Consider the following 27,234-nt stretch of genomic DNA (forward strand, 5'->3'; position numbering starts at 1 on the left):
TACTCGATGTTAACAAATTTCTCTTCTTCAGAAACGCCTTCCTTGCCATTGCCAGTCTACATTATATATCCTCTCTACTTCGACCATCATGTTATTTTGCCTCCTAAATAGCAAAACTCATTTACTACTTTAAGTGTTTCATTTCCTAATCTAATTCCCTCAGCGTCACCCGATTTAATTCGACTACATTCCATTATCCTCGTTTTGCTTTTGTTGATGTTCATCTTATATCATCCTTTCAAGACTCTCCTGATTCCGTCCAACTGCTCTTTCAGGTCCTTTGCTGTCTCTGGCAGAATTACAATGTCATCGGCGAACCTCAAAGTTCTTATTTCTTCTCCATCGATTTTAATTCCTACTCCGAATTTTTCTTTTGTTTCCTTTACTTCTTGCTCAATATGCAGATTGATAACATTGGGGATAGGTTACAACCTTGTCTCACTCCCTTCCCATCCATTGCTTCCCTTTCATGCCCCTCTACTCTTATACCTGCTATCTGGTTTCTGTACAAATTGTAAATAACCTTTCGCTCCCTGTATTTTACACCTGCCACCTTCAGAACTATGCTACATTTTTTTTACGACTTTCCGTTTTAAGAGATTTTCCTCTTGCAGTGCGTGGTCGATCATGTATTGCTTTAGCTAACCCTTTATTTGTGAGACTAGTTATGTTTCGGTACTCTACTGAGTAGTTATTGACGTTTGAACGTCTACGTATTTCTAATTCTAGTTTTAATCTGCCAGGAAGTTTCATATTTCATTTTTCCCCCTACAACCACATTCTCACCCTACTCGCCGATGGGTATGGTTATGCTATGTCTTCCTCAGAATGCCAAGTACATTTTTGGTGATTTGTAAACAGGACAACTTTGTTGTTTAATGTTTGCTTTTACGTGGGACACATTATGAAAAAGTTGTTTTATCTTCGCGTAATTTGTAAAGTTTGAGGTGGTGACGTTCTTCTGTGCTTGTAAAGGTCGGAGAGGATGTAGGTTTTTAATTTCCTATTGTTTCGGTTTCTTTTAATACTAATGTTGCTGTTTACATTTAACGCTTTTTACATGCCAATATGGCACACAACTTTGTAATACGCACCGTAGAAGGTGCTGCAATATTTTACTGTTCAGTGGTTTTAAATAGTTGACTGTGTTTGGTAAAGGATTTAAAAAGAAATAATTTTATTGTTGACATTTAATGATTTTTGACGTGCCAACATGGCAACTTTGTAATAGGCAGTGCATGTGGCACTGCTGTGTACTACTGGCCAGTAATTTTAAGTAATGAACTGTTTTGGCAAAGTTTTTTAAATAGCATTAAGTTAATTGTTGACTTGTACGGTTATTGAATGATTTGGTGTTGTCTTGATGTTTGGAGAATATTTTAATAAATAAAAAAGGTTTCCTGTATCCTGATAGGATGCCCCCTTCCAGAGGTTTCCATCGGCCGCTGCGGCCGAGTGGTTCTAGACGCTTCTGTCTGGATTCGAATCCTGCCACGGGTGTGGATGAGTGTGATGTCCTTAGGTTAGTTAGCTTTAAGTAGTTTTAAGTCTAGGGGACTGATGACCTCAGATGTTAAGTCCCTTAGTGCTTAGAGCCATTTGAACCATTTGATCCAGAGGTCTCCCAACGACAGCGGAAGGAGTAAACTACCAGTAATCGGTATGCACTACTGTAAATGTTCACTGCACACTTTTGACATCTCCTGAAGTACCATTTTTGACTATCTTTCGTAACTTTTGAAACGGTATGTTCTGCAGTTTTGCATACGCACAAAAATTTGGTAACAATTGTATTATACGTGAGCGTATATTTGGTCTTCTGACCTGTCGGATGATTTGAAAATTGGTCTCGGCCTGCAACTAGTCACTGACTTAATAAAAAGTAAAAAGTTGCAGCTTGGACTGGTTTTCCGTTCTGCTGCCTAACAGAACTTGCTGACCCAAGCTACTCCAGCGTGCTGGAAGTTCGTAAATATTTCGAGTTGTTGGCCGTACAAACATAACTGTTACTGCGGCTACGTGGGGTTTCCTATCGTGGGGTTTCATACAAGGGTGCAGCAGGTAGCGAAGCTGTCCAGAGCAGCCGGTTCCCTAACGAGGTGTTTGCGAACTGAGCCTCCCCCAATGCTTGTCTACCCCAATCGCTCACCTTCAGTGGAGGTGTTCTCACCGTTTCTCAGACAGTGTCGTCGTCGATCAGCATCAATAATTTCGCAGAGTTAATTTGCCGATTCTGGAGCTTCGTCATATATCTCATACGAAACTAATTATTTGTATTTGGCGGATCTCATTCACAAAAGTACGCTTTTAACGGTATTTCTAAAATTCTAATTCACAATCTGCTATTTATTGAATTTTTATCTCAAAAAAACTGAAATTTTACTTGGTAAATTTCTTACATAACATAGTCACTCGTCGTGTGAAGCTTCCAGAATTTTTGATGAGGAAGGCGGAATGAGGACTCAGACAGCTGGTTGCCCACTTTTCTGTCAGAGACTTTTAATCACGATCATATTTGCCTTTATTGTGCTCCAACAGGAGCATTTTTCAGCTGATTATTATGTAGTTCATTTTACAAAGATGAAATTCCTACTAGATAAACTTTGGTGGAGTCATCTATATTAAGCAACGAATTTTATCTTCTGTAGATATCAAGAACAACACTCTAGTTATCGAGACTTTATACGCGGCATCTAACCATAGGGAAATATTCTGTAATTTCCGTCAGATGAACAAGCCCATTGTCGCGTATATCTTTATCTAATTACTAACTGTAAACCCGGCGTTGCCGGGATATTTATTCATCCCAGTTTTATGTTAGTTCATCCGCTCTTCCCTCATCTCCCTTGTCCATTTAGTCCCATCTCGTCTCTCTATGCACCTCCTCCTTCCGCCCTCCCTCTCTTCCATCTGCCCCCCCCCCCCCTCTCTCACAACGCTTCCTCCTCCTCTCCATCCTCCTCTCCTTCTCCATCCATCTTTCCGTCTCTGTCCACTTCCTCCTCCGCTTTTTATAATAGTACATAAAATTCACAATAACACCCCTAATTTGTGTATTTATTACAGTGTTGCATTAGTCATTCATCACCTTCCCCCTTTCTCTGTTTACCTGCTGCTCCCTCTCTCTTTTAATCTGCTTCTCTCACTTCTCTGGATGCACCTCCTCCCCCCTCCCAGCCCCCATCACGTTCTCCTCTCTCCGTATATCTCCTCCTCCGCCTCCGTCATGCCATTTCCTCTTTCCCCGTCTATGAAAAAATACTATATCTGCCAACTTTCATGCTGATTGACGAGACGATGTTGAATTTATTTAAAGGTAGGCCAACCATCCACCATCCAGCATACATTGGCTTGTGTAAATGCCTTCACCACGAAAACATGCATACATGAGCCAACTCCCAAGCTGATCAGTCAAATGGTGTGTAATTCTGTTGTAAGGCACCCTCCGCCAAACACCGTATGAAATTTCACATAGACGGTGAGGTTCCCCTTGTTTTGAACATCAAATGTACAAAATTTCATCAAGATCGGAGCAACACTGTGGCTTTTGTTGAAATCCGTAAGTAAAGTACCCTCCATCAAGCACTGAACCAAGTTTTAGGTAGACAGTGACCTTCCTCTTGGTTTGGGAAATAGGAATTCATTTTTGTACACCCCGCTCCCTCTACGCCGACTTAGTTGTGAAACATAAATAATAGATTCGAACAAAAGAAATCATGTAATGATATCTGTCGTATAAGGGGCAACATAGCTATTAAATAGTAGTAGCGAGATTACGAGAGCAGTCACTTTCAGTGTTACGTAAAATAACGTTATACCTTGTATATTATCAAGACATAAAATGAAGATGATAAGCAATGTGGGACTCCCTTCCGTTTGCGTTTGAAACTCTCGGAGAAATCCTGTGTGGTGAGGAGGGTGGGAGGGGGTAGCAACTGGAGCCTCGATTTGTTTTGCCGGCCCGGGCCTCTGACAGGTTTGGTGTGCCACTGCTCGTAGGAAACCACACGGTAGGAAACCCCACGGTAGGAAACCCCACGACACCGTTACTGCTAACGTTCGCAGCCTAGCCAACTCCACTTTACAAGTTACGCGAACTGTACGTTTGTGCAGAGGCTTAAAGCATCTAACTGCTTCTATCACGCAGAGGTACACTACTAGCCATTAAAATTGCTACACCAAGAAGAAAAGCAGATGATAAACGGGTATTCATTGGACAAACATATTATAGTAGAACTGACATGTGATTACATTTTCATGCAATTTGGGTGCATAGATCCTGAGAAATCAGTATCCAGAACAACCACCTCTGGCCGTAATAACGGCCTTGATACTCTTGGACATTGTACAGGTACAGCTGCCCATGCAGCTTCAACACGGTACCACAGTTCATCAAGAGTAGTGACTAGCGTATTGTGACAAGCCAGTTGATCGGCCACCATTGACTAGACGTTTTCAATTGGTGAGAGATCTGGAGAGTGTGCTGGCCAGGGCAGCAGTCGAACATTTTCTGTATCCAGAAAGGCCCGTACAGGATCTACAACATGCGCTCGTGCATTATCCTGCTGAAATGTAGGGTTTCGCAAGGATCGAATGAAGGGTAGAGCCACGGGTCGTAATACATCTGAAATGTCACGTCCACTGTTCAAAGTACGGTCAATGCGAACAAGAGGTGACCGAGACGTGTAACCAATGGCACCGCATACCACCACGCCGGGTGATACGCCAGTATGGCGATGACGAATACACGATTCCAATGTGCGTTCACCGCGATGTCGGCAAACACGGGATGCGACCATCATGATGCTGTAAACAGAACCTGGATTCATCCGAAAGAATGACGTTTTGTCATTCATGTACCCAGTTTCGTCGTTGAGTACACCATCGCAGGCGCTCCAGTCTGTGACGCAGCGTCAAGGGTAACCGCAGCCATGATCTCCGAGCTGATAGTCCATGCTGCTGCAAACGTCGTCGAACTGTTTCGTGCAGATGGTTGTTGCCTTGCAAACGTCCCCATCTGTTGACTCAGGGATCGAGACGTGGGTGCACGATCCGTTACAGCCATGCGGATAAGATGCCTGTCATCTCGACTGTTAGTGATACGACACCGTTGGGATCCAGCACGGCGTTCCGTATTACCGTCCTGAACCCACCGATTCCATATTCTGCTAACAGTCATTGGATCTCGACCAACGCGAGCAGCAATGTCGCGATACGATAAACCGCAATCGCGATAGGCTACAATCCGACCTTTATCAAAGTCGGAAACGCGATGGTGCGCATTTCTCCCCCTTACACATCACAACAACGTTTCGCCAGGCAACGCCGGTCAACTGTTGTTAATGTATGAGAAATCGGTTGGAAACTTTCCTCATGTCAGCACGTTGTAGGTGTCGCCACCAGCGCCAACCTTATGTGAATGCTCTGAAAAGCTAATCATTTGCATGACACAGCATCTTCTTCCTGTCGTTTAAATTTCGCGTCTGTAGCACGTCATCTTCGTGGTGCAGCAAATTTAATGGCCAGTAGTGTAGTCCACAGCGGACTCTCCCACCACCACCTCTGTCTTCTCGTCTGCCGAGAAGGCAGGCCAAGCTGTTTCGCATTCAGTCCACACTTCACCTCCCACTTCTTTCGTGGGAAGCATTTTTTTTGGATCAGTAAAATTTAACGTGTTATTCCAATGGTCTGCTTTTCTTATTTTACGTGAATGACGGCAGTGAAGAAGTTTCCGGTCTACAGAGACGGCAGCAAGCGGAGACTGCTGCGGCAGCGTCAGGCGGACAGAGAGGTGCCTCGGAGCAGATGCGCGACACGTGTGCTTTGGCCGCCGGCAGGTGCGGGACGCGTTTACGACCGGCGGACGGCCGCGCTGCCTGCCTGCCGCCCCCGCACGCCACCTGCGCGTGTGGTCCGGCATCAGCGCGGCCTGGCCAAACGCTGACCGGCGCTCATTACCGCGGCCCCGGCCAGTGCCGATAGGACGGGAACAGAGAGTGCAACCCATCGTCCCAATAACTGTTGAGACACGTGAAGAAATAGTAGCGGCTGCGGCTCGGTATGCGGACATTCGCGACTCCACAGAGAGCTGACGCCGTACTACTCATTACTGAACGCCCAATCAAGCCGCTGGCTTTGTATGACATTGCATACTCTATATCATCATGTAAGCAGCACAGTATGTACCAGAAATGTCCTAAGTATCTGTTACTATAATATTGTTACTAATCCCAAGGCAACAGTTACCAACCACAATGTTGTATTGAACCGATCAACTGCGTACATGCGCACGATGATGAAGTGATCTAACTAGTTATTCTGTAAATGGAGGCTGGGACGTTCCTTCTCTTACGTCCCTGGATCAGAGACCCACTGGCGTCACGTAGTGATGTCCGGCGTGTGAGGCAAACTGCACGCCATAGTGTTCAGCTTTTTCGGAACCGTTTATTGACAAACCATGATTAATTTTCTGTGCTGATACACATACAAGCAGGCCGCTGTGGCCGAGCGATTCTAGGCGCTTCAGTCCGGAACCGCGTTGCTGCTACGGTTGCAGGTTCGAATCCTGCCTCGGGCATGGATGTGTGTGGTGTCCTTAGGTTAGTTAGGTTTAGACTGATGACCTCAGATGTTAGTCCCATAGTGCTCAGAGCCATATGAACCATTTTGTAAATAAGCGTCAATAGAGCATAACTTGACTCGCGAGGCTGAGTTAAATCGTGCCAACTACTCCAATACCATCAGCTAACGCCATGTACCAATCCAACTGCACTAGTGTGCAAAACTTAAAGGGCGAAAGTAACTTTCGAATGATGTGTCACTGCAAAGTAACATAGCTCGATGAAACCTGGACCATGCCTAGAAAGAACTATTACAGTACGCTACAGAAGGTAACTCCAAGAAATACGAGATCAAACGTAAAGTAATGACACTTTTATTGAAAGAAATAGTTGTACTTCAGTCACTCCGATTTATGATGGTCTCCTGGTCATTATAAAGGGCGGGAAATGGTTCTTAGCCGGCCGGTGTGGCCGTGCGGTTCTAGGCGCTTCAGTTTGGAACCGCGTGACCGCTACGGTCGCAGGTTCGATTCCTGCCTCGGGCATGGATGTCCTTAGGTTAGTTACATTTAAGTAGTTCTAAGTTCTAGAGGACTGATGGCCACAGATGTTAAGTCCCATAGTGCTCAGAGCCATTTGAACCAAATGGTTCTTAGTAAGGCGCATGATCACCAAGAACGGCAATGCAAGCTCTGTAACTTTCTGCCATGCAGGTCACAAAGATGTTAAGGTATTTTGTAGCAGTGCGTTCCATTCCCCCATCGGCATGTGTGACAATTGCTGGATGATAGTTGGTGCATACGTCTCCCCAACGCAATACGTCTCCCCAACGCATCCCATACGTGCTCGATATTCACCGAACATCCTCTCGCTTCAAGAGCTCCTCCACCTTCGCATCCATAAAAATGAAGTCAGGGCCGAATGATCCCCTCAAAAGACGGACTACAATGTCACATTGACTGATGAGTGCAACAAAGATATTGCCTTACAGCACCAGAATAGCAGGACCCCTGAAAACTACCTTATTCGACGATGCTGTACGTACCGTCGTATGGAGGGAAGGGAAGTGAGAACAAATGCACCCAGGAACGTTCTGGATCATGATCGTTTTGGTCGTCCTGGTGTTATGTTGAGGAGAGGTACATTGGTGTAGTGGCCTCCAAATCTCTAACACGGTACACACCAGTCAACGCTATTGTGACACTGTATTTCCCCCAAGTGTGTATCTGTTCCGGGATGAATTCGGCCCTGACTTAATTTTTAAGGGTGACAGTGCACTAGAGCGTCTAACTGCGCAAGTGGAGGAACTTTTTTAAAGAACGAATATTCGGTGAATGGACTGGGCTGCCCGTTCTCCCGACTTAAATCCTTTCGATAACATATGGGCTGCAGTGGGTAGACGTATTACAACACGTCCACGGGCGCCGCCGACCATCCAGCAGTTGTAAGTCACGTTGGTGGAGGAATAGAACACCCTACGTCAAAAACTCCTTACCAACCTTGTAGCCAGCACGTGAACACTTTGCAGAGCCGTCAGTGGTGATTGCAGCTGTGTACTGATGTTGTGGGGACCACTTTCAGCCTCTCGTATAAATGTATCACGGTACGAGGGTAGTTTGAAAAGTTCTCGGAATCGCAACGAGAGGTCAGCGCTACCCTAACGAGTTGTTCATGTGATATTCATTTGACTGTTATCTGTAAACTCGTGGCCCTTCAGTGCTGTTGGAAGAGAGCTGTGGCGGTGACGTGGCTCTGTTGTTCCCGCGTAGTGATTTGCGAAGATGGAAAAAATCGAGATTAGAGCAGTGATTAACTATTTTATAAAGAAAGGAATGAAACCAAAGGACATTTATGCCGATTTCCGGAATACGCTGGGAGATTCTGCTCATTCATATTCAACTGCTGCCAGCCGAGTGTGCAAATGAATTTAAATTTCGTCGGGAGACCAATGCACTCCTTTTCTAATGTTCAGAGGCCCATCATAAATCGTGGTGACTTCACTGTAATTACTGTCTTTGAATAACTTGCAGTTACCTTCTGTGCTATACTTTTGCAGTTCTTTCGACGTGTGGCCCAAGTATCATCGAACTACGTTACTTGGCAGTGACTCGTCACGCGAAAGTTACTTTCGTAGCTAAGTTTGACACACCAGTGTGAGACCTCGTAGTCAAGGAAGGCAGGATTCTGCTCGATTGCGGACGGGGTCGTAATCAGTTACTATTGGTTCCCTTTTGCAATTAGACAAATTTATTTTAAAACGGTAATTCCAGACTCAGGAATGAATCAAGATATCACACGTTATTAATGAAGGAATAAACAATTGTGTAATTAATAGTGCTTTCAGTGCGTTACAATTTACCAAATGAGCATAAAATACAGACACAGTAAATAATGTTTTTTAAAAAAACAAGCCAATGTGATCCCAATTACAATTATAAGGCAAGTAAGCACACTCATGGCTGAAGGCCTTTAACGCCAAGAACAGCAATTATTAAAAATTTAACAAACATACTGTAAAACAGCAATGCAATAGCAAAGGTTATTTTAAAAAGACTGGCAACTGATCACCAAACGGGTGAGACAAATGATGATAAACTTGGTGGCACAATCATTTAAACCTGCTGCAGCGCCAAGAATGGCATTTATATAAAAAATTTTAGAAACATACAATAAAACAGCAAATATAATAGTAAAACACAAGGGCCAGTCACAGACGGTGCACCAGGAATCGACCTCTTAGTAGGTCTGGCAAAAAACACTTTCGCAAGCGATGAGACAGGCAGCCAAGAGTTGCATTCGCTTCATAAGATGGTAACTCAGACTAGTGGCAGTCTAACGAACGACTAATGATAATCTTGTTGAGGCTACCAGACGTCCAATAAACCAAATGCCCAATGTAAGACTACGCCAAGGCCGGAACCGGCAGTCTGGACTCCGCCCGCAGAATATTGTGCTTAGAGCGCCCGGAACGAGAAAGGAATCACTACCACCAGAGTAGAAGAATCGCCAACCAACCTACAACCTGTCAAAACTACACGCCTCACCAAACAGCAGCGGCAAGGCGAAGAAACGTACACTGCCGTTACATACCCTGACCTCCAGGGCAGGTAACTGGGGTGTTAGCGGCCACGAGGCAGGAAAATTACCGCTGGTTGAACTTAACGAATAGTAACAAACTGAAAGCAATAAATATTAATTAGAAGTCCAGGAAAACTAATCAGATCCACCTTCACCAAGCACTCCACTCGCTGCTCTATCTCTCAGCAACACTACTAGCAGCAACACGAACCCAAGCCACTGGAGAATCGCAAGATCTCGCAGTGGTGGAGGTTTCTCTACTTGAATCCAAATGCACTCAACTTAAAGCTTGCGGGATCCGTTTGACGACGAGGTCGTGCATTCTCGTGACCACAAGCCTTCCATCCGGGAGTCCATGCGCGCCGCCAGCGGTTCCTGCGTGTTGCCGCACTGTGCGGACCTGGCTCCTCTTGAGTCCCCAACCTAACTGCACACTGACACGACCGAGAACAACGACGTCGCCCCAAAGATAGGGCCACAGTTACTACATATCGATAACCGCTGCTGCTGCCACTAGCGGACAGGCAACGTTTGGGAAACCAAGTGGCGCCAGTCAACACGAGTAGAAGACAATCAACCGCAACCATGCCAACTAAACGATACCGTCTGACCTGCAACAGAGGACGGAAATCTACAAACAGCACCAACGCGATCCGCAGCACGGCTCACAGTGTGCTTTTAAAAACTCTCAGATCGGATCACTGGGTTGGTAAACGAGCGCCGCAAACAGTCGCTACACCTTTACCAACCGGTACTTAGCACCTCCTCCATAAACAAAACAGGACAATAGTCCTAAGTCAAAAACGTGTACCCAAAACTGTGTATAATGTCCACTGGAGCGAATGGATTTTTCTGCCTTATTTAAGGAATCGCCAAGTCCTCCTCATCGTTACCAAACAACACACCCAGTTAGCTCAGTCCACACGTTCTGATAAGAGACTTCCGTCCATCTACTGCTCTCGCTGCATGAGTCGCTCCGTTTCTCACAAAACAACTGAGCCCTACACACGCATGTAAACGTACCTGACAACTCTTTAAATTTTCCTAAGCAGAAGAATAATGTCATTGATCACTGAGGGTTAACGCTCCCGAACTCTTGTAGACAATACTGTTAAAACTACAGCTCTGTGCCACAGGGTCCACAACTCTAGTTGCACCCTCCCAAGAACTGTCGGCTGACTCCTCATTTGATCATCTCCAAAATTCAGACGTTTGGCTTGTGAGCGTCAGGTATTTCGTGCTAACGTTTATTGTACTTGTTATAAGTTACTGCTTCCTGTCAATACTTTCAGATGTTTCCTTCCCAAAGAGTGTTAGGAACCTACGCCCTTGAAACATCATATTTTCATTTAACCGGTTTAAGGAAAGAACAGACTCTAGACTGGATAACAGGCCCTGGCACCAGGAAACCGGGAAATTGGTGCTGGCGTTCACAATAGCGGCCAGCTACGCAATAGGCGCATCCACGAAACTGTGTCTTACAAGTCCAATACGCATACACGTAATTTGAGAAACTTTAGTTACGCAGAAACATCGATCCGAAAAGAAAGTCAAAGATCAAACTGCTGTCGAACAAGTGTAGTGCTATGTCGGCGTGGAACAGCGCCGTAAGCATTCAACGAGGCCGCGATAGATATTCTCGGCACATTTCGAAACCCGCACCCGCGCTTCCTCACGTCAGTTTTCTGTTACCTGATGAATCTATCCCTCTCACGCCGTACGACTACCAACAAAACGACTCTGCTTGCCGACGGGTTTTCAGCTCACGACGACTTTCGCTGTTCGAACGAGTTTCGTTTCGAGCGGAATTCCCTTCGTAAATACCATCGCCTGTGAACGATGTGCTCCGTGTCACTGCAGTCTTCAATATTTTGATTTCACAGCTCAATACCAGAGCTGGCTACGGGGGTCTAATCTTCAGTGTTTCCGTAGCAAGGAAACGCATGTTAAACGCCTAGTGACGTGCAGGAGAGGAAAAAGAAAAGGAATAAAAACACGCTGGTGATGGAGAAATGATGGCCAAAACTGATTTGAGAGTTTTCACAGTGGCAGGCGGATATACAACGCTAAAGATATCATAGTTGTGACCTAGTAAATAGAGGCTAACAGCTGACAAGCCGAATGAAATAACACAGCGTGTTAACAGTGTTGTGAGATTTAAGCGATACTGAGACTAAGACAGAGAAAAATCCGCTGATTACGGCGAAATTTCAGCCGAAAATAGTTTGGAGGTAATAAATTAAGCGTTAACAAAAAAATGTTCAAATGTATGTGAAATCTTATGGGACTTAACTGCTAACCCATCAGTTCCTAAGCTTACACACTACTTAACCTAAATTATCCTAAGGACAAACACACACACCCATGCCCGAGGGGGGACTCGAACTCCGCTGGGACCAGCCGCACAGTCCATGACTGCGGCGTCTTAGACCGCTCTGCTAATCCCACAACATATATTTGGGGCATATGAAAATGCCAATGACTCAAAAATACAATATTCCCTCAAACAATCCGTAATAATAGTGTTGATTTATTTTATGAAAAAATTTTCAAAAATTGTGGGTAACTGCTTTGTGTTAAAATGTCTACATTTTATTTTATGAAAGCACAATTGCTAAAATGAAATTATCGTATGGCGTTGATGACCTGGAGGCCCCAACGTGGGGAAGTTCGGCCGCCGAATGCGAGCCACATTGGGCGACTCGAGTGCCGGTGATGAGGATGAAATGATGATAAGGAGAGCAGAAAATCTCCAAACTGGCCGAGAATCGAACCCGGGACAGTTGCATGAGAGGGAAGCACGTTACCACTCAGCTAAGCAGCACACAATTGCAAGTTTGTGCAAATAAAAATATTACAGCAAAATAAAAGATCTTTCATTTGAACTCACCGCAGCCTGACCAGAGCTCATTCACGTCTTCGGCAGTCCTCGACGCTTTCTTGTAGCCTCTTGACCTAATTTTCCCAACAAATAAAAACCCAAAGTTGTTAAGTCAATGACTGCGATGGACATTTAATGTTCCCGAACGACCGATTTGACTATCTCCAGCTGCAGAATGGACTGGACATCATGATTTTAAAACGTTGTTATTTTATTATGGGTCTCTTTAAATTGCTATACTATCTAGTCTGTTATAACAGTTGAAGTAAAGCCTGCACTCTCTATCCATACTTGGATAACAGAACAATTTATTAGAGAATATTAAAAAAAACACCGTACTCCTTTGTAAATAGGTTTTCTACCAAAATGCCGGCATCTTTTTCTATGTGTCAGAAGTAAGCGCAACTTGCACGCTCTTTCTTAATCAAATCACACAACAAGATAATCAAATTACATGAAATGAACATATTAATTAATACTAAGACACGAAAACGAAATTGTTACTCTTGCTTGTATGATGACTCGTGATAGCAAACGACGCGAGAAATAATACGGAGTGACATTCAATATATGGTACTTCAAATCTACTGACAAACATCAGCCGTGTTCTGTTTTAGCTACCTGTGTGAACTAATAAATGATATTGCAATGCTATTCAGTTTAAATGGTTTGTCGAATGTTGTTGCCAACTTGTCCTTTTCGTTAAAGTTGGTTATTTACGTAACATAACCTTCTATAGTTGATGAGTTATTGTTTTACGTTTATTTACAAATGAGTCCTTAATCGAAAGTGCTAAGCTTTCATTCGTCTACTGGTCTAATTTTCTTTTTTTATTCAGTAGCTGACAAGTTCATACTCGTAAATAAACAATGACTTACGACATTCTCAAGAGCTGCAGTGTCTTATTTTTGTCTCCGCTGAATTTCCTAAAAGACGAGAAAGATGTCAGAGAAGACATGTCTTTGAATGATGTTGCCTCGTTGACGCTGCCCTAAAATCTGCGACCGCCTCTGAAAGAAGATAAAATGGACGATCTTGGTAATAGCGTACCGGTTGAGTTTTATATAAGTAAAGGGAAGATAAAATTTGACTTTTATGAAATTTTGAGCTGGGAGCCCACCGTTAGATACGTTGCTACTTGCTGAAAGTCTTAACAACCTCGGAATTTCATGTCCAGTCAAAAAAGAATAATGTTGATGCACTACATGTCTGTTCCAAATTTGCCTTATCAGACCGTGCACATTTATTTTAGCAGCTATACACAACACGTAAAATGCTCGAATGATCCATACAACCAGTAGCTTATGGCTTTTCAAACTTTTCTTTGTTGTGCATACAATGTTTAATAATTAAAATATTTCTCCTTAATACACCCCTGAAGGAAAAAGTCAGTTTGATACATTTCAGCATGACATGAAACTGTTCACAGTATTGTCGGGAATTCCTACTTATTAACCTTTAACCTATCTCACAGTTCAGACACTGGGTCGTAATCTTTCAGTAATCTTCAGATATAACGTAAGTGTAACCTCCACTTGCGTAATAATGAGGCGTGGAAAACTGTTATTCCACAACGTTCACCTCGTCTTTACTTTGCCAAGCAAAGTCAGAAAGATCGCTGAACTACTTCCGCAACTACTCACAGTCCAAGCTCATACCAGCTACGAAAGTGTCTAACAATCAGATTAAAATCTTCACGTATCACGTCAGTAGCACTCCTGTACATCCTTCTACCGACTCACTAACTCGCTTCTCTAGTTCCAGCGATAACATCTCCTCAATATTGATAATATTTTCTTGAAATAAAATATATCCTTAATTGAACCAAAGCACTACTTTACATAGAGAATAATAATTTCAGATGTTATGATTACAGCTTAGATAATATTTTACAAATGTCAAAAACAGAATGTACTTGTAATTTTACAGTTTGCCAGAAGACATACACTAGCAAAATAAACGATACTTTACACGAAAAATTTCATGAATGAAAAAAAAGGTTGTACATACAGATGAACACAAGAATGCTAATAAAAATTCCGTTTAAATTTATTTTCCAACACTTGCGGGGTCATGTGTGTAAGGAACTGTAAGAATTTTTGACTCTCTTAGGATCCCAACGACAAAACTGGGCCAATGATACGAACCTTGAAAAGCTTGCATCACACGTAGGTTATGCATTTCTTTCAGTCAGCGTGGATTTTTGACTGACAAAATGATACAAAATCATGCTTAGATCACTGCATCACCCTGCACTTTTCGTAGAGAATATTTTGCAAACTGTAACCGATTATGAACGTCATTCGCCAGGAGAGAAACATGTATGATAAATGCAATGAATGCGTTGTAAAGTAGTTCCCGCAGAACTCTCCTTCGGCTGAAACCACTTGCACATTCAGGACGCCATGTAGCGTCATCTGAATTGTGGGATACCGCTGTTAAAAAAATTGTTGCATTTCTCTCAGCGCTTACTGTTCTTTTGCGTTGGCAGTTTTTATTCTTCGCACTTACAGTTCCATGAAACATTTTTGTGCTGTTTGAGGAGGTCTCTCGGCATTGAACTGCAATGCTTCTCTGACACTTTGGCGACATTCACCATAGTAGAAAGCCGTTCCACTTTTCTGGTCTTACCGTAGATTGTGACATTGTGAATAACTCCACAAGCAAGTTGTCTGATCACTACAACAGCAATGGTCCGACTGCTGGGAATCATGGGCACAGGTAAAAATAGAAACCGTCCTTGAGTTACGAGTTTGTGTACACGTTGAAGCGTCCCCTTTGAAAAATTATGAAATACTGTGCTGGTAAACTTCTACGTTATTTGATACAATGACAGATGAGTAAAACTGAACGTACGCAGACAGTTCTCTCTTTACTTATTCTGATCGTCACTAAACTGACACACAATATTTTTTTATTACAACAGAATCTGACTTTCAAAAATTCCTACAAAAGAATGGCCCTGACTAACAATAACCTATACCTTTCATGAATCACTTACCTCACAAAAATCTTAAATACTCGAACTACTGCAATACAGCGAGTGCCAATACTGCCAGCTAAATAAAAGATTATAACTGCGGAAGGCACTAACTACTGGTAGGCATAGATAGCATATGAAAAATTTTGATAGAGAACAAACAATGTATTTACCTTAATAATGTCCAAAAGTCATCATGTATATATCTATCAATTCATGGCATTCAATTTTACAGATTTCCTTTTTTTGGCGGACACACGTCCAGATCGTCCGCTCATAGTAACCTCTCAAAACTCTGGCATCTCTCTCTCCACATCCACCACTGCTGGCGGCTCACCTCCAACTGCCCAGCGCTACGTGCTGTTCACATCCAACTGCCCAACACTACACAAGCGAATATTCCAACAATGAGTCCAACCAAGCACAGGCTGCACACAGCACATTCAGTGATTCTCATACAGAGCGCTACGTGGCGTTACCAACGTAGAAACCTAAACAGCCTACTTACAATGTAGTACAACACGGACGCGTTCTTAGTTGGTGTGACAGTTGTTTGTGACCCTACTATCTTGTTACAATATGACCGAGTTCCACATATGTTATGCCCCTGAAGTCCTCTTCGAATGTTCTTTGAAATACTAAAAGAGGCCAGTAATGTTTTTTCCCCTTTTTTCTAAATCTTAACATTTACTTCATGCATTGGTGCCACATATCGTGTAACTGCTGACTGATTCTGAAATTGGATTTTATTAAAATACGGGTGCACATTTCTGTCGTACGTTACGGACTTAGTGAGGTCACTGTGCAGTGTCCTCTGAAGTCATTAAAAGTTTTCAAACGAACTTTTCCAATGCGCTAGAAATCTGAATATAGCGACTTCACACTAATCGTGAAGTACTGAATGTCGTCAATCTTTTAAAACACATTTCTCTAGCCCGACAGCTGTTGTCAATAATCATACGAGGTCGAAAAGAGTGGCAGAATGCGTGTAGGAGAAAAACCAGCCAGCTATTCCACATTAAAACGGACATTTATCAAGAACAAACGGACAAGTACGAGCAGAGCTCGTGCTCTGAGCGTTCCGTACAAACGTATAAAGATGATAACAATAGATTTGCATGACTCAGCGGCCTGGCGCAAGTGTTTCTGCTGGACTCCACTTCGGCGACTTGTGTGTCCGTAGCGTACCCCAGTTGTCCAACTGCGTAAAGGGGAGCTATAGCTTAACGTAGAATCAAAACCACATCTTCTTTTAGTGACACCTGTCGTCGTTTAAAGGTGAAAGGTATGTTGAAACGAAGATTGAAAAGTCCGTGATCCGACCGAGATACGACACCGCACCCCATCGGTTTTCACGAACGAGATTTACCACCAGACCACCAGGGCAGACATGTACAATGATCAGATAGGAACATTATGACCAACCACCTAATGGCTGGTATGTCCTTTTTGGCATGGATAACAGCTCGACGCGCCGTAGCTTGGAATCTATGAGGCCTTGATAGTTCGCTGCAGGAAGTTGGCAGTACATCTTCACACAAAAGTCACCTAATTCCCGTAAATTCGGGGGAGAGGTGTGATGACCTCTGACGCCACATTCAATACCATCCCATGTGTGTTCGTTTGGGTTCAGATCTGGCGAGTTGAAGGGACCAGCACATCAACTATAACTTGTCACTGTTCTCGGATCACTCTCTCACACTCCTGGCCTTCTGACAGGGCGAAGTATCTTGCTGGAAAGTGCCACTGCCGTCGGAAAACATGATCATCATGAAGGGGTGCCCATGGTCTGCAACCAGTGTACGATACTCCTTGGCCGTCATGGTGCCTTGCACGAGCTCCACTGGACCCGTGGATGCCCAAGTGAATGTTGCGCAGATCCGTCTTGCGGTACAGGTGATAGGGAGCTGTTTCCCTGAAGGGCGACGGATTCAGGACCTCCTATCGACATGACGAAGAAGGTAAAGCAATTCATTAGACCACGCAATGCTCTGCCACTGAGCCAAACTCCAGAGCCGAAGATCACGCGCCTATTTCAGTAGTAGTTGCCGATGTTGTGGTGTTACCATTGGGTTAGGTCGTCGGCTAAAGAGGCCAATCTTGAAGATTGTCCAGTGCACTGTGAATTCAGACACACTTGTACTCTGTCCAGCGTTAAAGTCTGATGATAGTTCCTCCACAGTCCGCCGCCTGTCATGTTTTACTAGTAGTTAGCCGTGCCTATGACGTCCGACGTTCGTAATGATGTGCGACTGCCCCAACACACGACGTCCGGCAGTGGTTTCACCTTGGTTTCGCCACATGTTGAACACACTCACCACAGCACTCCTGGAACACCTTACAAGCCGTCCGTTTCCGAAATGCTTTGGCCGAGCCTCCGGGCCATTACAATCTGCCCTCGGTCAAACGCAGATAGATCGGGCGCCTTCCCCGTTCTACACACGGAGAGCAGGCTCAGTGATACTACATGCACCGTACGTCTGTCCGACTAGCAGTCATTCCTCGCCAGATGACGCTGCTATCACCTCGTCGGACTTATATCGATAGTAAATCGGTGGTCATAATGTTCTGGCTGATCAGTGCATATAGACCATTCATCTATAGAATTTGACGAGAGGTTTTGCGAGTATTAATCACAACGTGTGACATATATCGTTGAACCTTTTGATTTCATTGTCTTAGAAGCTTAAATTGTTTATAAAGCCAAGAGACTGTAGTAGGCATTAGTATGTGAGATAGATTTCAACTTGATACCTCTAGCCGTTCTTGAGAAATACAACAAAGCGATATAACAAAGGTTCCGTTTTTACCGATTGAGGCGTCGAACCGTGGATACCAGGAAACCTCTCCTCGAATTTTGGAAATCATTTAACAAATCAAAACATCTTAATATTATTGTTCCCTAAGGAGTTTGATTATTTTATAACAAACTCTCTAGGCATTAACCTGTCAAGAGCATGTCACCGGAAAGAACGAGACACAGTTGCTCTGATAAACATATTAGAAATCAAACATTCGTTACTGATTGGAAAAGGAAGTCACTAGAAGACAAGTTCACAAGTCAAACCAAATCCTAGTACTTCCTACGAATTGTTAGTAGTTATCGTCAAACTTGGCTTGTGACCATTCATTTTGCTCAAGGAAGTCTGTAGGGCATCATGAAGCAATAACAACATGGGTGGATGAGTAAAAACGTATAGATCTTTCAACAACCAAATTGAAATCCGATAAAGAAAACTCAAGCGAAATTAAGCCACGGAATTCCCTTGATAGCTGAATTCATCACTGCACATATTGCCTACATTAATACACAAGACGTCTAGCCCTAATCTCAACCAAATCGTTTTATCTTAAGAGCGCTTGAAAGAAGAGTATGTTACTGATCACAGCGTCAGCTAACGACTAACAAACACAGAAATTTTCTAAAACTTCACAGGCTTTGCGTACCTGCGCCTAATCCCTGAGTGGGGCTGTGGAGGCCAGCTAATCGTCAAGAAACGATATCAGGAAGTCACGTACCCTGTTTACTTGAAAGTAGGATAAAAAGGCCTGTGGTCGGTGCTCAAGTCTACGAGCAGTTCACCGCACAAAATTTGAACGTAAGTTCCGTGTGATTCTGCATCACTCGCTAGTTGACCTGCCTGACCAGTCGCGAGATGTGGTCTTCGAACAGATCGGAACTAGCTGTTGTATTCAGCCCAGACATGTCTAAAGGCTGCTCAGAAAACCAAAAATTCAACGGATGTTCGCACGCTTCTACAAAGAGAAGCTAGACTGATATATTGATTCTACGATCACACATATCCCCCCCCCCTCCCCCCAATAACTACACGTTTATATGTCACTGGGATAACTGTGGCTAGGGATAACGTAGGATGCTGATTTGAAATAAAAGGAAATAAAATCAGTCAAGTTAGCTCCCTACGCAATCCTTCACCCAGGCATGGGTATTGTGGTGTCACACTTGCTAGGTGGTAGTTTTAAATCGGCCGCGGTCCATTAGTACATGTCGGACCCGCGTGTCGCCACTGTGTGATCGCAGACCGAGCGCCACCACAAGGCAGGTCTCGAGATACGGACTAGCACTCCCCCCAGTTGTACGGACGACTTTGCTAGCGACTACACTGACGAAGCCTCGCTCATTTGCAGAGCAGATAGTTAGAATAGCCTTCAGCTAAGTCAAAGGCTACGACCTAGCAAGGCGCCATTAGTAACATTGCATGTATCTAAAGAGTCTCACTTGTATCGCCACAATCTCCAGATGTACCAAAAGGTTGGATTAAAGTTAAGTATTCCAGAAGCTACGTACTTTTCTTTATAGCATTCATTACGTATCCTGTTTCAGACCTCACGCCATCCTGCTTTGGCTTAGCGCGTGCCTTTCGGCTTCCTCTCAATGTGTCTAGGCTGTCTTGTCTAGACACAACAGGTATGTGATAAGCAAACAACATAAATAAAAATCTGAGCGTGGCGTGGCCACATTAATCATTACAAATTTCATGAAAGATGGCTGAGACAGGCACCTTTCCATGGCACTAAAGTACAGATATATTAAAATATAAGTGGTGTCATAGTGCCGCAACTATAAACTTCAAAATTTGCTTACATACATAAGCAAATCCACTGAACTGGCGAGAACCACACCCACACAGTCTTTCTCCTATATTTAGCTGGTGACCACACCATGTATATGCATCAAGCCACAATCGAGAGATTACAGGAAAACAGTATGTTGTGTAGGAAGTGAAATGGGTCATCAACTTTCAGGAGCGGTCTCGTTCTCTGGAACTCTATAGGTTGCGCTTCAAAGATTACGAATGGAGCGTCAACGTTTTCTTTTATTTTATTTTTGATATCCTTGTGCAGACTATTGGCCATTAGTTTAATGTGGACGCATACACTGTCTCTCTGGAACGTATAGTTTGATGAGTGGTAGGTAAATAAATCATTTTCGAAACGGAATTGGCCGTGCGGTTATAGGCGCTTCAGTCTGGAACCGCGTGACCGCTACGGTCGTAGGTTCGAATCCTGCCTCGGGCATGGATGTTGTGATGTCCTTAGGTTAGTTAGGTTTAAGTAGTTCTAAGTTCTAGGGGACTGATGAACACAGATGTTAAGTCCCATAGCGCTCAGAGCCATTTGAACCATTTTTTGAAACGGAATTCATTTTGGGAAATTCGAGGTTTGGACCCTGTAAGGCGCCAGAGTTTGAGAAACACAAAAGGGGCATTACATCGTGAAGTAAATTACAAAAGGGATACTCAGTTTTGACTTCCAACTTGACTGCAGGATCTGCATCATTAGTGTTGAAACTGATACACATGGTGAAGTAAATGCAGCTATGCACGTATTATTTTAGTTAGAATGTCGGCTCGTGTGTTGAGGTGTGTAATGTATGTGTGTATTAAATCGGGGACCTAGAAACGATGGACAGGCTTCGTCCTGCTGTAGCCCTCAAAGGTTCACAGTCCCACAACAGGCCACCCAACCCCCAACACCGCCCCCCACCGGACCCAGGGTTATTGTGCGGTTCGGCTCCCAGTGGACTTCCCCCCTCCCTCCCTCCCGCCCTCGGCGGGAACATATACCAGAGGAGTGTAACCCCAAATGTTTGCGTGGTAGAGTAGTTATGGTGTACACGTACGTGGAGACAGTGTTTGCGCAGCAATGACCGACATAGTGTAACTGAGGTGGGTTAAGGGCAACAAGCCTGCATTCGCCGAGGCAGATGGAAAACCGCGTTAAAAACCATCCACAGGCTGGCCGACACACCGGACCTCGACACTGATCCGCCGGGCGGATTCGTGTCGGGGACCGGCACGCCTTCCCGCTCTGGAAGCAGCGCGTTAGACCGCGTGGCAAGCCGGGCGTGCGTGTTGAGGTACTCTGCCTATGTTACAACAGTAGCATACTTGAAAGTAATCGTAGTACCCAAGACAAAATAGTTAACCCATGTAAGACCTATTGAGAACTAGTGAGAAAAATGGTTTTGGGATAGCCGTCCCACTCTAACAATCCACCAGTAAGTACATGCAGTGCTCAGATTGTGCTGCATACTTGCATAAAAGTGAGCTAGAACTCTGTCATTTTACAGCCTCGTTACCTGACGGATCTTTAGTGATACATTATCCAATAATAAAAGAAGAACGTCTGTGAGGAACAAGAGGAAGATCTGTCTCGTTAGTCTGTTTGGCAATAGATGTGGCCAAATTACCCAGTCACCAATATTTCAGCCCACACTGATTGTGTGTTGTTTAGTTCCAAGTACTTGCACATGCTGATTTTGGTCTGCTCAAATACGAGTGTTTTGCTACTTCACATTGGCGTGTAGAATTAACATGTGATAAACGAAGAAATGCTCGTAAATGGGGATTTGTGACTGAAATACACAGTTGTGTATATATAACTGCACAAATTGTGCAGGTCGCGGATAATCCTCCGATATAATTGCTGGACTTTCCGTAAATGGTATAAATGCTGCAGCTGTTCACAGTCAACATACCACACTTTTTCATGTTAAGGGCCCAAGGACTGCGCCACTTGGCTGCTATTTTCTGAGACTGTGAGTCGTTCGATTTCTTGTTTATTGTCATATCTACAGCTGCTTCTTTTCTGAGTCACATGAATCTGTGTTTGCTGTTGGTTTTAATGATTTTGGGGTCAAGATAGAGTATTGTTTATCCTGTTTCCATTACTAAAGTGAATTGAATATTGTAGTGTGTGTTACATACATGCATGTACTGCATAAACTCTTTATTTGTGCTATGAGACATATATCATCTGTATATACAGGATGTTTCCGTAAGAGCGTGCAAAAGTTTAACATGACAGAGGACGCCCCACTGAACAGTTTGTGGTAGTGAACCTGAGGTCGGAGAAGCCAACTTAAGGGGATAATGGGAATGAAATCTCAGTACTGCGTATTTTTTATTTACGTCAGTTACAATTAACTGATAATATCATCATTAACACAATGAACGTACCATTTGTACTGTATCTTACAAAACGTGCTAAAACTGACGGCCATCAACCTCAGTGCAAGCATGACATTGGGGAACAAGATTCTGATGCACCCTGTCACATATCTCAGGTGTGTTTCGAATCACATCACAGGCAGCTACAATTCTGTCAACTATGTCCATCTCCGTATACACTGGGGCTGATGCACAATTGACTTTAGGTGCCACCATAAGAAATAATCAAGGGGATTCAGCTCAGGCCATGGAAAAGGATCTCCCCTTCCTATCCAGCGACCACAGCTTTGAGATGGTTGCGGACGTCCATACTGAAGTGAAGCGGTGCACCGTCATGTTTTATCCACATTCTCTCGCGAACAGCCAAAGGTACGTTCTCCAAAAACTCAGGCAGAACTCTTTACATGAACCTCAAATACAGGTGGCAATTCAGGTGGCCAGGTAGAAAATACAGCTCAGTGAGATTTTCACGTGCAATGCCGGACACGAGATTCATAAAATGTACTTGGTGGTGTGACTCTACTACAGAGTGAGGGTTTTTCTCATGCCACACATGGCTATTCCTGCTGTTCTAAATACCATCGCGATCAAATGAGGCATTTTCAGCAAACATCACGATTTGGAGGTGTAACGTCCCCTCAGAAAATTTAATGAATTACTGTGCTGATAAACCTCTTACATTATTTGATTTTCAAACAGCTCAGCAGAACTGAATGTACTCAGACATTTCTCTCTTTACCTATTCTGATCAACACTACACTGACACACAATATTTTTAGCGCAACGCAATCTGACTTTCAATAATCCCTGCAAAAGAATGGCCCTGACTAACAATAACCTATACCTTTCATGAATCACTTACCTCACAAAAATCTTCGTTACTCGAACTACTGCAACGCAGCGAACGCCACTAATACCAGCTAAATAAAAGATTCTAACTACTAAAGGCAATAACTGCTGATAGGCATAGTTAGCAAATGAAAGATTTTGGTAGAGAACGAACAATGTATTTACCTTAATAGTGTTCAAAAGTCAAAATATATATATATATATATATATATATATATATATATATATCAGTTCATGACATCCAGTCTTACAAATTTACTGTCTCTGTGGACACACGTCCAGACCATCCGCTCTCAAAACTCCGCCATCTCTCTCCCCACATCCACCACTGCTGGCGGCTCACCTCCTACTGCGCAACGCTACGCGCTGTTAACAGCCAACTGCCCAACGCTACAATGGCGAGTATTACAACAATGCCAAGCAGCCACAAACTGCAGACAGCACAGCCAGTGATTTTCATACAGAGCGCTACGTGGCCGTGGCGTTACCAATATAAAAGCCGGCCGCGGTGGTCTAGCAGTTCTAGGCGCTCAGTCCGGAACCGCGCGACTGCTACGGTCGCAGGTTCGAATCCTGCCTCGGGCATGGATGTGTGTGATGTCCTTAGGTTAGTTAGGTTTAAGTAGTTCTAAGTTCTAGGGAACTGATGACCACAGAGGTTAAGTCTCATAGTGCTCAGAGCCATTTGAACCATTTGAACCAATATAAAATCCTAAACAGCCTACTTACAAAGGAAACCAGGTAAATCAATCCATTATTGGAGCAACCACTGACACAGTAGGATCTCGGTGCAAAGTCAGTCACAAGCATTGCGTGGACTCATTGTGGGTGATATGGGAGCAATTGATGTTCGTGAAGTACTCGTCACACGGTAGCATTTGCAGCTCCGGTTTCACATGCAACATGACGAGTACTTTTAGCGGGGTCCGCTGCAACACGTTCCAGCAACTCCCCTTCAAAATCGGGTGTGCGAGTCATCCTTATGTTGCCAGGTCCCTCATTTCTTCTTTCTAATGAACCAATCTCACGCATTCCTCGAACGAGAGAAATAAACACTCGTGATTGAGGACGCCTGTTAGGGTACCGTTCCCTTTACAATCTTTCAGCAGCTAGGGCACTGTAACGTACTTCGCCATACACAAGGTGCATGTCAGAGAGTTCTGCGAAACTGTACCGTTACTGTTGTATCGTATTGTACGGTACACCTCTGAACGGCACTGAGTAACGAATGGGTCTGTCGTTGATTCATAGCACGTTCAGTAATGGGACAATGTAAATACGATACTACAGAGCCACAAGTCTTAGGTTAGCACCACCTAATGCAGTGTGTTGTACGTAGCCACTACAGGAGTGCCCAAGCAGACCGCGCTGTCTTCCGTCACCCGCCACTGACAAGGCATCAGTCCGCTGAGGGTGCCATGCTGCCCACAGTACTCGCCACCTTCCTGGTGCACTTTGATGGCGACACACTCCTGCGACCGTTGCCAACGATTTCAAAGAAGCCATAGACTTTCTTCCCAGCTTTGATTCCTTCTCTGTAAATATCATGAATAAAGGACAGTTTAACCAGTGATGTCATTTTCCATGAACTTACGACTGTGTTAACCTGGAATGTTATACTGATATGTCAATGTTCAATTCGAGCTTACCACCACTACCTCACCCACGTTCAATTGGGGGAACGGTGCTTCATCTGTGATAGATCGCACTCATCTGTCACCACATACTGTAGCAATCACTCATACTCAGCCGCTATATTTTCGTATCACTTCAACTGCTGCAGACAACGAGGTCGTTAACGTCACGATCAGCTCCAGTTTCGATATTCAATATGATGAGTGCAGTGTTTACTTTGTAGTTTTTACTGCAAGAATCCTGGGGAGTCAGTGTGCTTTTGCCAGATGTTGTATTTGCCAGATGTTGGATTTATATGCACAGTATGAGGGAAGTGAAAGCGGACAGAGTTCTGGGAATTGTAAAAAAATGTGTGTAAGACAGCGCCGTTTGCAATGCACAATGCATTGTGTTGCGAGAAAAAAGTATGCCTCATTGTTGTGGAGGTTGACGTTCAGGTTTAGGCGAAAAGATTTTGCTATAGGAAGAAATGTTTTATTAATAGGATACTTAAGGGCCCTCCTCATCGTTTTATTTTCTTCTCTTGTTGTCTGCCTTTTGTGTAATTGATACAGAGTCAACCATGTCGTCGTCGATGCCACAGGGGCTACCCTGGACGCAATATTTCGAGTTTTAGCAGAAGAAGTTGATCGGTTGCAAGTAGACCGCACAGAGCTATCAGCGGAAATAAAGGCGAGAAAGAAAATAGCTTGGTTTTAAATAGTTTAGTTACCCCGAGAATGAGAGAAGAGGCCGAAAAAATTTGATGACTGGTTGGTTAATAACGATCGGCACATTTCTGTGACTTAAGGAACATTAGCTTTATGAGAAGGCTCGAGAGATCCAGAAAGAGTGATGCTTGCATGGAACCAGAAAAAATGAGGAAGAAGTAAACAACCTGAGTTTGAGTGATGTGCGGTAATGCAGAGAAAGTTAAGGGGAATAATGTGGGTCTATCATGCTCCGTTATCTTGTGAAAATGCGGAGTTTGAATCAACTGTATTGCCATACGAAATGAATGTGCGCAGCTCTGAAGCAAATGAATGTGTGAGTGGCAATAGAGGTATAGTAGAGTAGCAGTAGTATCTACCGCACTGGTTAATAATGCGTGACGTTTGGAGGGCGTGGAGCCTGGGACAGGTATGCAAGGATGTAGGGCCCACATTTGTCAAAGATCTTTCTGTCGTTCGGTGCAGCACAGTATTTTTGTTGTAGATACTGCAAGGATGAACAGGAAGCTGTTGCTTGTTGTATTGCAAATGTTGTGGATGATGGTGTAGTAAAGACTTATATATTCCTGAAGGACACAGATTCGTCGCCAACTTTGGAGGCGCCGCCTAATCAGAAGGGAGCGAGTGAAGAGAAGAAAGAGGAATCAAGCTAGTAACGCTAGTGCTTGGGCCCACAACGGTGAATCCTTTCAGGCACCTGTACTTGAGGATCGCGAGTTTTATAATGTCGATGGTACTTGCATTGTGATAGATACTGAAGGTAAGAGAGAATGTTGTGTAAAAATTGTTCTTCCGAAACGTACCTCGAACTCGGAGAGAATTATTTCAGCCGAAGGAGACTGTTGCCAGTAATACAATGACGCAAAGCTCCCCTGTGATGAGGGAAAAAGTAAACACCACACAAAATTATTAATATTCAGCTCTTGTGATAATGGGCCATAGGACAGAGGAAATTTGTTTTGGTTTGGTGTAAATAAAAAGAAGCATAGCATGCCCAGAATCAGTAAATTTTAATTAGTGCTGAAGTAAAGAGAATAAGTGAAACTACCGGCCAATATCTTGCGTGTGGTAGTAAGGTATGTGGTTTATGTGGGAGCGGAGTTGTAAGGGAATGTTTTCTGGGAAAACGTTGTGCAATCTTTTGTTACAAAGGCAAAGTTACCAATAATGTACCAAAGCAGTAGGTTAAGAAACCAACAGATGATAGACAAATAATGCCAAGAGTGAAAACAAACACAGTGGAACCTATGACTATTAAATGATTTGTTAAGAAGAGAAAGTTTTTAAAAATTCATTTTTCTAGTTTGTTACGTGTTGGTTCAAAACAACACTTAAGAGAGTAAATAACCAATGAACAAAGTGATTTATGCTAAATTAAAGTAAGGAGAAGCGTAGAATATTGTATTCTGTATATCAGCCAGTGAAACATCTGTTAAGATTCTTTTGTCCAGAAATATAAACATGACCTGATCCAGGAACCAGATTTTTCAAAGAGGGGAACAGTGTTGAATCCAGATCTATGAACTGTTCCTATTTTGATCAGCAGTATGACGTCATAGAGGTGGAA

Source organism: Schistocerca piceifrons, chromosome 2, assembly GCF_021461385.2.
Source record: "Schistocerca piceifrons isolate TAMUIC-IGC-003096 chromosome 2, iqSchPice1.1, whole genome shotgun sequence".
In the NCBI taxonomy this organism is placed as follows: domain Eukaryota; kingdom Metazoa; phylum Arthropoda; class Insecta; order Orthoptera; family Acrididae; genus Schistocerca; species Schistocerca piceifrons.